Genomic DNA, 14,476 nt, shown 5'->3' with positions numbered 1-14,476 from the left:
CTGTTTAAGATAGTTTTCATCTAAGGAACAGGGGCTTCGATTTTCTAACTCTTTGTGGGTAGAGGGTCTTTCATGTATCTCTCATTGACATTCACTGACTGACGCTGTCCTGGCTGGGTAGCAGTAAGGGATATGAGACTGCATGCAATCTAGATCCTTCTCCTATGCAAGCAGGCCCAGTTGGTGTGCACTTTGAAAAACGCCTCATAATGTAAAAAGAGCCATGGGTAAAAGGTGATATAAGGACTAAATTTTCCATTAGGCAAGGTGTGGGGAACTATTTCATAGATAAGGTGACTGTTGAATGGTTTAATCAAGGATGACTCAAAGTTTGCAGTCAGAGAGTTTGGGTGGATATCAGGAGTAAGAAGGCATTGCAGAGATGGCAGGCAAGAGGGGAGTGGTGAGTGGGGTTGAGAGGGGAGAGATGAGCGGGGTTGAGAGGGGAGAGGTGAGCGGGGTTGAGAGGGGAGAGGTGAGCGGGGTTGAGAGGGGAGAGGTGAGCGGGGTTGAGAGGGGAGAGGTGAGCGGGGTTGAGAGGGGAGAGGTGAGCGGGGTTGACAGGGGAGAGGTGAGCGGGGTTGACAGGGGAGAGGTGAGCGGGGTTGACAGGGGAGAGGTGAGCGGGGTTGAGAGGGGAGAGGTGAGCGGGGTTGACAGGGGAGAGGTGAGCGGGGTTGAGAGGGGAGAGGTGAGCGGGGTTGAGAGGGGAGAGGTGAGCGGGGTTGAGAGGGGAGAGGCGAGCGGGGTTGACAGGGGAGAGGTGAGCGGGGTTGCAGAGGTTTTGAAGTGCATGGCGTGCTTAGCAAATATTAAGTGATCCATTCTGGTTATCCTGCATTCAAAGTGGAAGGGAAGAGTCATTTGGCTGAGGTGTGAGAGGTCCCTGAAGGAATGTGTACCAGACCCTAATTGTCTTCTGTGGGATTTCTCCATGAAAGGACCTGCAATTTCCCAAGTGCACATGACGCTGAAGCGTTTACACTGTGGACTGCAGCACATCTTGACTCCACAGGAAGAGCCAAAAAGGTGATGCCCAGAGAGAAAGTGGAGGAAATAGCTTCTGCCCGCCATCTCATCTTAGCCCCTATTGACATTATTAGGTTATTGATAATGGCTTCCGTCTGTGGCAGGCAGAACAAGCTCCACCCTTCTGTGTGTCTATCTAATGACAGCATTCGGCTTGCCTGATACATAACACACTACAATCTGTGTCCTGATCATTAGGCAACATCATCAGTTAACAACAAATAAATGTTGGTTTATTGTCAGAGAAATAAGATGTCGGATAAATTAGATAGATGTGCTAAAAACTTAAACAATCATTAGGCTTAGATGAAAAGAAATGAAGCAGGTGCTTCTGTGGTTCATAAGGGTGATGGCTGGGCTCATGCACATGTGTGAGATGTGCCACCCTTGAAACTGGTTATGACGTCGGCACATTACCCATCTGACATAAAACAACAATAAGAATGAAGCCATGAGTGTGTATAAATGAATCAAAATAGCAAAGCATTCCATCATACCCCTGAGTCCTAAGGACCGAAAGGTTTAGAGCTTTGCAGTTACGCAGGGGTTTTCACAGAAAGTATTACCCTTGCTCCTCAGAAGAACCATGCGAGTTCGGTTCTATTATTATCCTCACTTTACAGCTTGAAGAAACTGACAATTTTAGTAACTATTCAAGGTCACACAGCTAGTAAGCAGTGGAACTGGGCCCTAAACCCGTATTTCCCTAATTGTACGCTCTTTCATTTTTGCAGTTAGTCCTTGATACAGGACATAGTACGTCCTGGCACTCACAAATGTGAATATGGAAACTTGAATGTGGGATGCTGGACTCTGAGATCACATTTGTGAGCTTAACAGCCCAGAACCTCCAGATCCTGAGAAAATTTTAAGTGAAAGATGAGCGGAGTGAAACTGTTAACTCATGCAATATGTGGATTTTGACTAAAGTCAAAATAGGGGAATTCTATCAATATAAAAGCCTTGGGATGAGGGGACCGATCACAAAAGATGGCCACCCGGTTCCTTACCCGTTGCCTCACTATATTCCATCTTTCATTTTGCCAAGTCAAAAATACACCAAATGGAGGAACCAAAACTTAACAGTCTTTTTGCATTCATTTATGTAACAATCAGTTCCTAGGTTTTTGTTATTATTTTTCTTCTTTTTTTGAAAGTGACAATATAAGCAAAATAGTATTTTGTTGTTGTTCTCGTTGCAGTAGGTATGTTAGCATTTTTTTTAAAATTTGAGAATGAACAATTTATTGCTAGTTTTAAAACTCATCTACTACGCAATCCTCAATTGGGTATTTTGTGACTACATTTTGTGTATATGTTTGTTTGTGGTTGCACGTGGTGTGTGTTTGAGAATGCACATGTGTATTTTGGAAATCATTATTTATAGCTCTTAATTAAAAATTTTTAAAGGAACTATATAGGCTCAGTTCTTTGTTTTCAAATGTGAGCAGCTGAAATTAGATCCCTCTTACACCTTTGCCAGAGCAAAACTGTGCAGTATGCGTAATGTGCTCTTGTCCCTTCTAGAGAGGTGGGGCTAGAGTGGAAATGGCTAATCCTCTTCACGGGGCATGAATTGGAAATTGAGTTTTGCAAACGAAGTCAGAGATAATTTCCCATCTTCATTATTTATGGAAATCAGTTACTGTATTTTAATTATCCACTGCTTGTATCGTCCACATAAAATGCCTTTCCTTTTATTTAAACTGCAAATAATTGCCAGTAGAATTATTCATTGGAAATTGGAATCCACTTTTTTGATCTCTAGAAAGCCTATTAATAATGAATGAGGATGTTATTTATTTGTTAGGATTCCACAAATGGAAACTGAAGAAAGACTCTATATTCCTCCCTTATCTCCTCTGACAATACCTGAGTAAACTCACCCCAGGAGAAATGCCAAAATGTGGAAAAGCAACATAAAGATGAGAACAGCTTTCTTTTTTTTCTTCTTTCAACACATGAAATGCCTACTGATTTCAACAAATGTAGGCCTACTGTGGGAAAAGCACTCTTAGGTGAAGTCAGGGAGAAAGTTAAGCTAGACGTGAATTTTATCTTTCAGGACGTAATAAACATTCATAAAATCCTTGACATTTGCAAGCGATATACCCTGAGACCTTCATCAATCCCCATATTCATGAATCTTACTATAGCATATAATTTGCTACATAAAATGCAATAAAATATAACTGAAAAATATAAGTGACCCCTTTGGACCCTTAATGATTCTATAAATACAGAACTCAAGTAATTTATAAAGCTATTAAAATAAATCTGGCCATTAACATAAACTCTATGCTAGGCTATCTCTCACTTGAACAATTTTTGCACTATCCAGAGAACTTGCTAAAATAGCTTCATAAACTGCTTTTTCCAGTTTCCGTACAGAATGTGTGGTGGACCTTTCATGTCTGCACTACTGCAGAATCTGAATCTTTGCTTTTAAATGTTATTTTAAAAAGTATGTATTATATGAAATAATATATATTATATTGAATATATATTAAATATATATGTGTGTGTGTATATATATATATATATATATAAATTTTTTTTTTCTGGCCAAAGCCATCACTTGATTGGATCTACTTATTTTTCTCTTCATTTATATTACCAACAGTAGAAGCCAATTTTCTTGCTAGGAACTTTTTCCCCCTCCCATTGGAAGAACCAAAGTTTGACCACCTTTTTAGCCTGTGTATGGAGCTAAGCAGATAAACTTGGTAATGGGTGCCATGGGCCTTCCCAGCTGCTCTCACAAGCTATAGAAGTCACTTCTGAACTTCAGCCATGGAGTATTGAATTCAAATTTGGGCCTCACAAAAATTAAAATATAATATCCATGATGAAATTTGAAGCCTTTGTAAATAGTCGAAGCGCTAACTTCTATAACCACAAATGAGCGAGGTCTGATATGCTTATATATTCAATATGAGGGAGAAAGTGACAAATACTCAAAGGAAAGATACAGGTAAACTTAACTTCAGAAGCTGCAGGGGAGTTTGAGGAAGACTACAGGGAGGAGGCAGCACTTTTCCGGACTTTGAGGATAGGTAAGACTTAGAAATGTGCCACAGACATAGACATCATAGACATTTTGAGTAGAGGAAACAGAATAAGCGAAGACGTGAGTGAGGAGGCAGGGAGCTTTCATGAGGAAAGTGAATAGTGTAATCCCACCTAACTATAAAGGTAATTTCTCCTCAATGTAAAAATACAAAAAAATGCTTTCCTTTTCTTGGAAATATGGTAAGATGAGGCGTACACAGAAATAATCCCAGTGTATTTAGAAATACTATGAAAAATATATTTAAAGTATTTTTAAATGCGTAGTGATCTGGCAAGAAAGCAAGGGAAAGTTCAAGAAGCACAAAGCAACGAAACAATATTACTTCAGAAAGATAAGCTATGGTGAAGCCAGTTCTGCCCTAGGATGGCTTCTGATGCCTCATTCCCTAGAGTGCAAGTTTGAGGGATTCTGTGTGGACATGAGCTAAAGCCTGGGACCTGGTAAAATGGCCGGGAAGATTACAGAGTTTATCCTGGAGCCACAGACCCTAAAGGCAAAACCCTGAAGTGGGTTAAGGGGGAAGATGTGCCTTGCAGAAGGAGAGAGTGGGACTACTTGGCTGGGTTGAAGATGTCTCTGGATTGAGGGGCAAGAGAGGCTTCTTGGAATCCTTAACTGGAAGACTGCTCTCCCATGAGTGTTAATTCACAACTCCTGTGTGGCTCCCATGTCGTAAGCTTGGACATAGGTTGGTAAGACTTCAAATCCTTGGTAAAAACAAGGCAAATCCTCACTGAAGGAATGCACTTTAATCGCAGGCACCGCTAACATCTCCACAAGTTTGTAAAACATGTAGCTCATCACGTACATGGGGAAACAGACCACCATGAAGAAAAGTCAGTGCTCTTTTAAAGTATAGTGTAGAAAAGGAACTTCGAAAACTACAACTGGGGCAATTTTTCAAAAGCAGAATATAAAATATATATGTATAATTATGCGCAAAGAAATAAAAATGGCTGTCAGAATATAATTTAGGATTAAGAGAACATTAAAATCCATCAGTAATATTTTTAAGTAACCAAATAAAACTTCGTAGAAATATGAAACGTAATAATTGAGAGTAAAATTTCAATAGATGGATACAAAACAGATTAGTTTCAGCTGTGGAAAGAATTCATGACTGGAAGATAATCTTGAGAAAATAAATACCAAAAATCTAGAATAGAGATTCATAAACTTCCTTGGTTCATGGCACCATTCATGGGTTAGTGCCTAAATGATTTTTTTATAGTATCCCCAGAGCAAAAGAAATTCCAACATTTCTTTTATTAAGTAGTTAGGCTCAAACAACTTAATTTTAGTATTTTGCATGGTATATAACGAACAGCTGTGTCTCTCTCAAAAATGCAACATTCCCACAGTGTTCCTGTGAATTCACTCTGGTTTCCCAGTATGCCTTCACCTGTACTTTGAGAACCATGGATGTAAAATAAAGAAACAAAAAATGGAAAATGTCAAAGACAACTGAAAGAGACTCCCATGTAGGTCTAACATATGCCTAATTGAAGTTCCAGAAGAAGAAAGGGAAAAGATATGGCAAGACAATTTTCCAGATTTAACAGAAAATTCATAGATTCAGAAAGAACAACAAATTCCAAGCAGAATAAATACAAAAAACTGGGCATGGTGGCTCGTGCCTATAATCCCAGCTACTTGGGAGGCTAAGGCAGGAGGATCACTTGAGCCCAGAAGTTTGAGGCCACAGTGAGCTTTGATCACACTACTGCACTCCAGCCTGGAGTAAGACCCTATTAACACAGTAAGTCCCCATTTCTAAAAAAATGTGTTTTTTTAAAAAAAATAGATACAGTAAAATACATATCTAGACATATTTTACCAAAACTCTAGAACAGCAAAAATAGAATGACCTTAAGAGTAAAGACAGACCAAGAACTGATTTCTCTTTTTTTCCTTTCCAACTTTTATTTTAGGTTCAGAGTACATGTGCAGGTTTGTTACGTGGGTAAATTGCGTGTTGCGGTGGTTTGGTGTTTACATTATTTTACATTCAGGTAATGAGCATAGTACCTTACAGGTGGTTTTTCAATCCTCACCCTCCTTTCACAAAGCACATTCAAGTAGGCCCTGGTGTCTACTGTCCCCTTCTTTATGTCCATATGTACTCAATATTTAGCTCCTGCTTAGAAGTGAGAACATGCAGTATTTGGTTCTCTGAGAACTGATTTCTTAGTAGTAATAACGATTCCTCTTATCCAGAGAGAACCGTACATATTTTGATATATTTTCTTCCATTTTTTTACCTGTATATGTCAAATGAAATATATACTTTTGAAAAAAGTAAGATGCAAAACCATATATACTGTATGACTCTCAATTAAATATATATGTATATTTATTATATATATTTTATATATATATAAAATAAATTGAGATTCGGCGGGGCGCAGTGGTTCACACCTGTAACCCCAGCACTTTAGGAGGCTGAGGCTGGCGGATCACCTGAGGTGGAGAGTTCCAGACCAGCCTGACCAACATGGAGAAACCCCGTCTCTACTAAAAATACAAAATTAGCTGGGCATGGTGGCACATGCCTGTAATCCCAGCTACTCAGGAGGCTGATGGAGGAGAATCTCTTGAACCCAGGAGGCGGAGGTTGCGGTGAGCTGAGATCGCGCTATTGCACTCCAGCCTGGGCAACAAGAGCAAAACTCCGCGTCGAAAACAAACAAACAAACAAAAAACATTGAGATTCATACAATACATATGGTATTTATTGTAGTAAGTAGTTAGGCTCAAATGACTTAATAGTAATATTTTGTATAAAACAAATAGCTGTGTCTCTCTCAAAAGACATATAATTATATATATAAATTGAGATTCATACAATACATATAGTTTTGTATCTTTTCTCAATTGACACAATGTGACTATTTTATTTACCTACTCAACAAATGATTGTCGAATGACGTTTAACTAGGATTTAGCGAATGATTTTAAATAAATAACATTTAATTATATGTCAAGGTACTATACTAAATACTTTATAAATATTTATTTAATGTTAAGAACTGCATGAGATAGTTATTATTCTTATTTTGCAATGAAGATACTTAGTTTTTGTTAATTTTAAGCATCAGATGTGGTACTTGATAAATGCTTTTTTGCCTCTGTGTTTATATCATATTCTTAATGAAAATTTTTAGAAGTGAAACTAACGTTCGAAACCCATGAACTTCTAAAGTTACTAATAAAGCCAATCTGCTTTCTGGTAAGATTTTACCTAATTAACACTGTGATCACACACTCAACCAAACTGCCAATATTGAGTATAAGAACTAATTTTAGAGGTTGACAACTTCTGATAATATTTTAAGAAGGTTAAAAAATTTACCTCATTTTATTGTGATTGTATTGTGATTGTAACTTCTACATTTACAAATGTGTTTGAATGTTTCTCACATTAGGCAGTGGCATTGCTTCTTGTCTGTGATATTTGCTGAACTTTCCCTTGGTGTTTCAGCATTTTTCTCTAAATGCATTGGACGGTAGTATCGTATAATATACTTGTGTCATGTATTCTTCAAATACGTATGACTTTTATTTTATGGTTTCCTGGCATTTTTTCAATCCAATGAATTGTACGTGTACATTTTTTTCTTTTCTGTTGTGCTTAGATTATCCATCCCCATCCCAAGGTTAGATAGTTATTCACCTATATTGTCTGTAAGTGTTTTAATATTTTATTATTTTACATTTAACTCTTTAGGCCATCTGGAATATTCTTTGCCATATGTACTAATGTGAAGATTTATTTTAATTTTGTTTTCCAAATGTTGAACCTTGCCTGTAGTGCCAACTTCTTCCCTATTTCTTTGTTTCCCTTTAAAGCAATGCTCTTAGTAGTCTTAGCTGGCAGACTTCAATTTCTTTCCTCTTTTTTTAAAACCCATTGTAGTTTTTAGATCTCACCTCTCCACCAAAACACCTCTTATCAAGTCACCAATGCCTTCCCCATTATTATCTCCATTGGCCAGTTTTCATTCTTGATGTGATTTGATCTGTCAGCGGTATTTGCACAGCTTAACCGTCTCTTGCAGCAACAGTTTCATCACCACAACCTCCTACCTCACTGGCAATTCTCTCCTCTCCTCTGCATAATCCTGCCTCTAGTGCTGACAGGACCTAGGCCTCTGCCCATGGACTTTTCTCTCTATGCTCACTTCTACCCCGCTTCCATCCAGACTCACTGCTCCTGATAAAATCTGTATATTATGACTTCAGGGTTTATGATCGTAGTCTGTGTCTCTCCCCTGAACTCTAGAGTATATATTAATACAACAACCTTCTCAACATTTCCACCTAGATGTCTAAATGAGCATGCTAGATGTGTCATAGCCCAAATTAAATTCCTGATCTTTCCAAGGCCGCTTTTTGTGAGGTCATCTCAACTCAGCTAATGGAAACTTACATCCTTCAGGTGCTCAGATCAAACATTTAGGAGTCACTCTTGACCCTTCTCTTTTTCTCATACCTCACTTTCACGCCTTCAGTAAATCCTGTTGACTCTACCTTCTGCAAAATCTTCCATACCATCTGCACTGCTACTTTGTGCAGTGCACATTGGCTGGATTTTCGCAATAGCCTTCCACTGGTCTTCCCAATTTTAGTCTTGTTTCTTTACAGCCTATTTTTAACAAAGAAACTGGAGTGATCATTTAAAAATGGAAATCAGATCCTGCCATGCCTCTGTCCCGTGCCTTCCAATGGCTTACCATCTCACTTGGAGTAAAAAGTGAAATCTGGATAATGGTGTAAAAAACTATATGATCCAATCCCCAGCTCACCCCCGTCTGTCTCTGGTCCCATTTCCTACTATTTCCCTGCCTCAGTTACTAGAGCAAGAGGAAGATTTTGTCTCCTTCATCTCTCTTGAACACGTCAGACTGGTTCCCACCTCAGTGGCTTTGCAGTTGCTGTTCTTTCCTGGAAGGCTCTGTCCCAAGATATATGGGTGGGTAACTCCTTCATCTTTTTAAAATCTTTGCTCAAAATTACCTTCCTGGAGAGGGCTTCCTTATTATACTATTTGAAATTGTATTCTTCCCCCACTCCTTCCATTCCCTTTCCATACCCACTATGTTACTCTTATCATTGTTGTATATATCAGAGTCTAATTCTACTCACATTTCATCTCTTTGCACTGATCCTTCTGTCAATTATTGAACTCGTATGATCTGATTGAATCACTAAGATTTTGTTAAACATATTTCATGTCTGGTGTAGAAGGCCTTTCTTATTATTCTTCCTTAATAAAATTCCCTTAGTTATTCTTGGCTTTTTATGCCAGCTTAACTTTAAAAGTACTTCATCATGTTTCCAAAGAAGAAAAATTAAGCTGATTTTTTTATTGGAATTTCATAATACAGGGACATTCATGTGCAAAGAATTAATATCTTTATATCATTCACTCTTCTTTTCCCAGAATGTGGTATGCCTCTTCATTTATTGAAGCTCATTTTCTTTTTGACATCGGTTTTGTAATTGTGTATTTTCTATAGTTCTTACATGTGTCTTGTTTAAGTTAATCCTACATGTTGTAGTCTATGCTTTTTTTCCTGCTTTGTTCTATTGTTGCTATTTTATTCCATTATGTATTTTTAAAAGATTATTTTCAAATAGTTATTTTTTCAAATTTCTATCTATCAGCAACATTGTTCAATAATCTTATTACTGGCAGTAGATTTTCAGTTTATTCCTTGGGTTTTTGAAGGAGACATAATGATAATTCTATCCCCTTTTCATCATGCTACAATGCCTTGCCTAAAACTTCTGCAGAGTATTGAATGGTAGTAGTGGTCACTAGCCTGTTGGCCTTCCTCTCCTTGTTCACGCTGCTGGTTTAAAGTGGGTGTCTTTGTCACATTAAGAAAGTATCCTTACATTCCTGATTTACAACGCACTTTTTTGAAAAAATAAGAAAAAGTCGAGAAGTTTGTCTTGTGCTTTTTGTTTCCATCAGTTGAGCTAATATTACCTATTAATTTGATGAATAGATTTTCCAATATTAAACTGAATAAACGGTTGCAGTGGGTGTTTTTTAAAGACCTACTATTGAATTTACTTTATTAATGTTTAAATGAGGATTTTGCATCTATGTTCGTAACTGTGTCTCTTCCATAGTTTTCATCTTGGTGTTATCTTTTATCCAGTGTTAGAATGGGAACTTTTATGAAATACAGTAGGAAGCAATTTGTCTTGTTCCAGGATAGAAGGCAGGATGTGAGTATAATCGTGTGTGTAGAAGTGTGGGCTTACATATATATGTACATAGATATTTTCATGGAGAGTATACGCTCCTAAGAAATTTGACAGAATTTATTGCTAAAAACTACCTGGTTCCAAAGCCCCAAAACTTTTTTGATAATTTATTGTCTTTCTCATGATTATTGGTGTATTTCGGTGTTCTACCACTTTAAAAAAAACTTGATAGTTTTTTTTTCCAATAAATTGCCTATTTCTATTTAATTTTCAAATTATAACTGGAATTGTATGTAGCATTTTCTTACGATTTAAAGAATATTTTCTAAATCTGTTGTGGCTTCATTATCATTCTAGTTCTGCTCATTTTTATTTTTTCTATTTATCTTGTTAGTTTTCAGGAAACTTGCTTAATTGATATTAAATTTTTCTTTCTAATAGTAAAGCATTTAAGATTTGTTTACTACTATTTTGGTAACTTTTGTCTTCAGTTTTTTTTTTTGACCCCCCCCCCCCCCACCCCCGCAAAGTGGCTTCTATTTCAGTTTGCCTTTGATCCCATATTAATTTAGGAAGGTGATTTTTAATTTCCTGCTTATTAAGTTTTTGTTCTTGTGTTTAAATTACTGTTCTTATTTTTCTATTCTTATTGTAATGTGGTCAAAAAATGTGATCAGTGTAATTTCTGCTACTAAGAATTTATTGATGCCTTTTTTGTGATATGGTAGATTAGGTTTTATAAGGTCCCTGGTCACTTGAAAATAAGGTACTTCTCTAATTGTAGTGAAGGCAAGTTTTTAAATTTAGCCTGTTAATTACATTATCAAGTTATCTATATCCTTATATTCATTGGAGGTCTATCTTATATTTGAGGATGTTAAAGTCTCCCGTAATAGTGCTTCTGCTAGTTTTGCCTCATACTGCCAACAGTTTGTTTGCTTTACTTTCTACACTGATTTTTATATTTTTTGCATAAATGTTCTTGAAAATTACCTATTCATTAACAGATATACCTATTTTCACTGTAATATTTGGCATCTATAAAGTTCCCTCACACTTTGAATTCACTTTGACTCATACTATTATTTCTAACCTTGCTTTCTGTTATGTTCTTGGGGAATGTGAAAATGGCAGCCTCCAGTGTTTACTGATTCTGAGGCTCTTCCTCTTTCTACCACGTGTGAAGGGAGAGACCAGGGAGCACCTAAAAGAGAATCACCATTGGCGTCTGCTCTCTCGCTGTGTTTCTTTCCTGATGACAGCCTTTGCTAAGCACATTTGTGGCAGGAGGACTTTGGCCTCCTTGCATGGTTTTCAGGTTGGTGTAGGCGTTGGGGGCCTGGAGCAGAGGAGGAGAGAGGGTGCAGCTTTCTCTTTTCTTCTGAGCCCATCAAACTGCACCTTCACTGGTTTATCATGAGTGCATCTTCAACCTTTCCAATGCGCAGAAGTTGCTCCCAGGTTCTAGGACAGGGAGATAGAATAGAAAAAATAGAGTATCTCTGTGTCTGCTTTTGGGGAGTTGTTGTATGTGTGTGTGTTTCTTTTTTCCTTTTTTCCTGCAGTGTCTCAACAAACATTTTTGTAGAAAGTTGATAGAGATAACATCAGGAGCTGCTAGTTTGGTTAAAAAAAAATCTGCTACTGACATGTTTCCAAAAAGATAGGTATATTCAGTCAGCACTGTATTTTAAGAACTCTTATCTGGTCTGAGTGTAACAGAGTGCTCAACTAGGAGATAATTTCAGCTGTCCAAGAGAAGTTGTCAGTCTCTGGGTTTGGGAGTGGAGCAAGAAGTAAGCAGACACAGATGCATTAGGGAGACAGAATCTATACTATGGAAAATAAATGGATTTGTATATAAGTACAAAGGTGTGAACTGGGACTTGGGTGGAAAGAACAAAAGTATATGAGGAGTCTAAATCAATGCTCAACTTCCTAGCACAAATTGATGAAAATATTTGCCACATTGCCAGACGGAGAGTATTTTCTTAAAGGAAAATAATTATTGTTATACAGGAAAAGGTCTTTATTTTATTTTTAAGAAATGCATAGGTAAGAAGTAAAATGCAATGTGAAAATGAATTATAGGTGAAAAATATTAAAAATAGTTAAATTAAGATGAATGTATTCGTGTTTACTATTCTTTTTGTTATGTACAGAAAATTTTATAATAAGCACTTTAAGAAAGGGAAAAAATCACCCAGTTTGGCACCTACTGTCTTGAGGTGCTGTAGACCCCTACTCCATGTGATAATATAGAGGTGGCACTGAAGATGCAGGACTAGACCTCCCCTGACCAAATTGGGAGGTGTCTAGTTGGGTGTTGTAAGGATAGAAGTTGTTGGAGCTATTACATGCTAAGGCAGAGTTCATAAAGCCACTTTCTAAAGATGTAACATTTGGCAATTTGAATAACAGTGCTCAACTAACAGGGCTGTTGTAGGGATGGAATGCTATAATGAAGACAAAGCCCTGGGTCACAGAAGAGCTCAACAAATGCTGCCATGTTTCACTATTGTGGAAGGGCAGTGGACCTGCAACACCCCAAGGAGACCACAAAATAGCTTGTGGGTCAAGCAAAGCCAAGTGTATTGCTTCCTGTGATAAGGAAGACCACTACCTTTTTAGCACTGTCTTTGAAAAGGAAGGATAAAGATGAGATATTTATGTGATTTGGAGGGGTCTGGTTTAAGGCAGGTGTTTCTATGAGGAGGTCTGACTGGGACCGGGCCAAAGTTGTGATATAATAGTTCAGGATTGGTGAACTCAGGTGAGGATTTTGGAGCAAACCTCAGAGTAAACAATTGGATGATTCCAGCTGAACAATCTGTCTTTCTAAGAAGGAAGCTATTTACTCTGATGAAGAGATGTGGAGAGTCAATGAATTTTCAAAGTTATTTCCAACTTAATCTTCTGGGTCAAGAATTTCCTGGAATAGTCATGTCATGTTAATGAAGAGTATCAAATAGGAAAATCATGCTTTATGGACTATAAGCTGTTTGGCTGTAGATAGTTTCAGCCCCCAGGGGAGATTATGGTGTGGATTGTTTCTATTTTGTTTTAGTATTTGTGGCATATTGCTACCTCCGCAGCAGATGCATACATTGTTTTGCAAAGTTTAATTAAGCTTATCATTCATTTGGCAATATGTATTAAAGACCTCAAAATAATCTTTTAACTAGTAGTTTTATTATCAGCAATCAGTCATTCAGAATCATCAAAGACATGAACAAAAGATGAACAAAGATGTTTATCACGGCATTTTTAGAATAGAAAATACAAGGTAAACAAAGTGACTTTAAATGGGCAAACAGAAAATAAATTATGATTTAGCCACAGGATGGGACACTGTGTGTAACTAGGACAAATTGTGTTTTTTAGAAATAGTTAATGATGTGGAAAAATTCTCTCCAAGCTAAGTGAAAGTAGGACATAAAAGTGTATAAAATTATAGTACCTATGACTGAATGAAAATATTGCAAAATTTTATAAGTGGTTATCTCAGGGTTATAAGATTACAGGTTGTATTTTCTACAAACACTTAAAATAAACTTTCTTCTTAACAGAAAATAAACACTATTTTAATAATAATAATACAATGATTGAAAGGGTGGTGTAGATGCCCTCCAAGGAGAAAAGGAGCTTGTTTGTGTTTGTTCCTGCAGCAAATGATGCAATTGAGGCAGGAGAGCCCAAGCAAAGGGCCCTCTTCAGAAAGGGAGACTTGGCTGGGGTTCACTCTGGTTTTGAACAATGAATCATCTCTTCTGTTAATAAGGATTAGCGGGTTATAATATAGGAAATGGCTCTTGCCATCAGAAAAACTGAATATCTCTGTGTTAGCTCATTTGTGTTGCTATTAAGGAATATCTGAGCCTGGGTAATTTATAAATAACAGAGGTTTAATTAGCTCATGGTTATACAGGATGTACGAGAAGCGTGGTGTTGGCATCTGCTTGGCTTCTGGTGAGGATCTCAGAAAGCTTCCAATCATGGCAGAAGGCAAAGGACAGCCAGGGTGTCACATGGTGAAAGAGGGAGCCAAATAGAGGGGGTGGAGGTGCCACACTCTTTTAAACAACCAGCTCTCTCATGAACTCATTACCACTCATTACTGTGGAGAGCATGCCAAGCCACTTAGGAGGGATCTGT

The 14,476-nt window shown here is 37.5% G+C and overlaps 1 protein-coding gene and 1 non-coding gene across 4 annotated transcripts in view; both read left to right on the top strand.

Moving 5' to 3' along the window:
• The window catches only part of OPCML (opioid binding protein/cell adhesion molecule like), a 1,145,446-nt gene that overhangs the window by 96,222 nt on the left and 1,034,748 nt on the right, over window positions 1-14,476 (top strand). The gene's annotated exons all lie outside the window — the stretch shown is intronic.
• On the top strand, window positions 1,355-1,456 carry LOC112441314 (small nucleolar RNA U13). The gene has a single exon (XR_003029248.1). It is a non-coding gene; the product is annotated as a small nucleolar RNA U13 (small nucleolar RNA).

This window comes from Pan paniscus, chromosome 9 (assembly GCF_029289425.2).
Source record: "Pan paniscus chromosome 9, NHGRI_mPanPan1-v2.0_pri, whole genome shotgun sequence".
NCBI lineage: Eukaryota > Metazoa > Chordata > Mammalia > Primates > Hominidae > Pan > Pan paniscus.
Note: the sequence above shows the minus strand (reverse complement) of the source record. Positions and strands in the feature narration are given on the sequence as shown.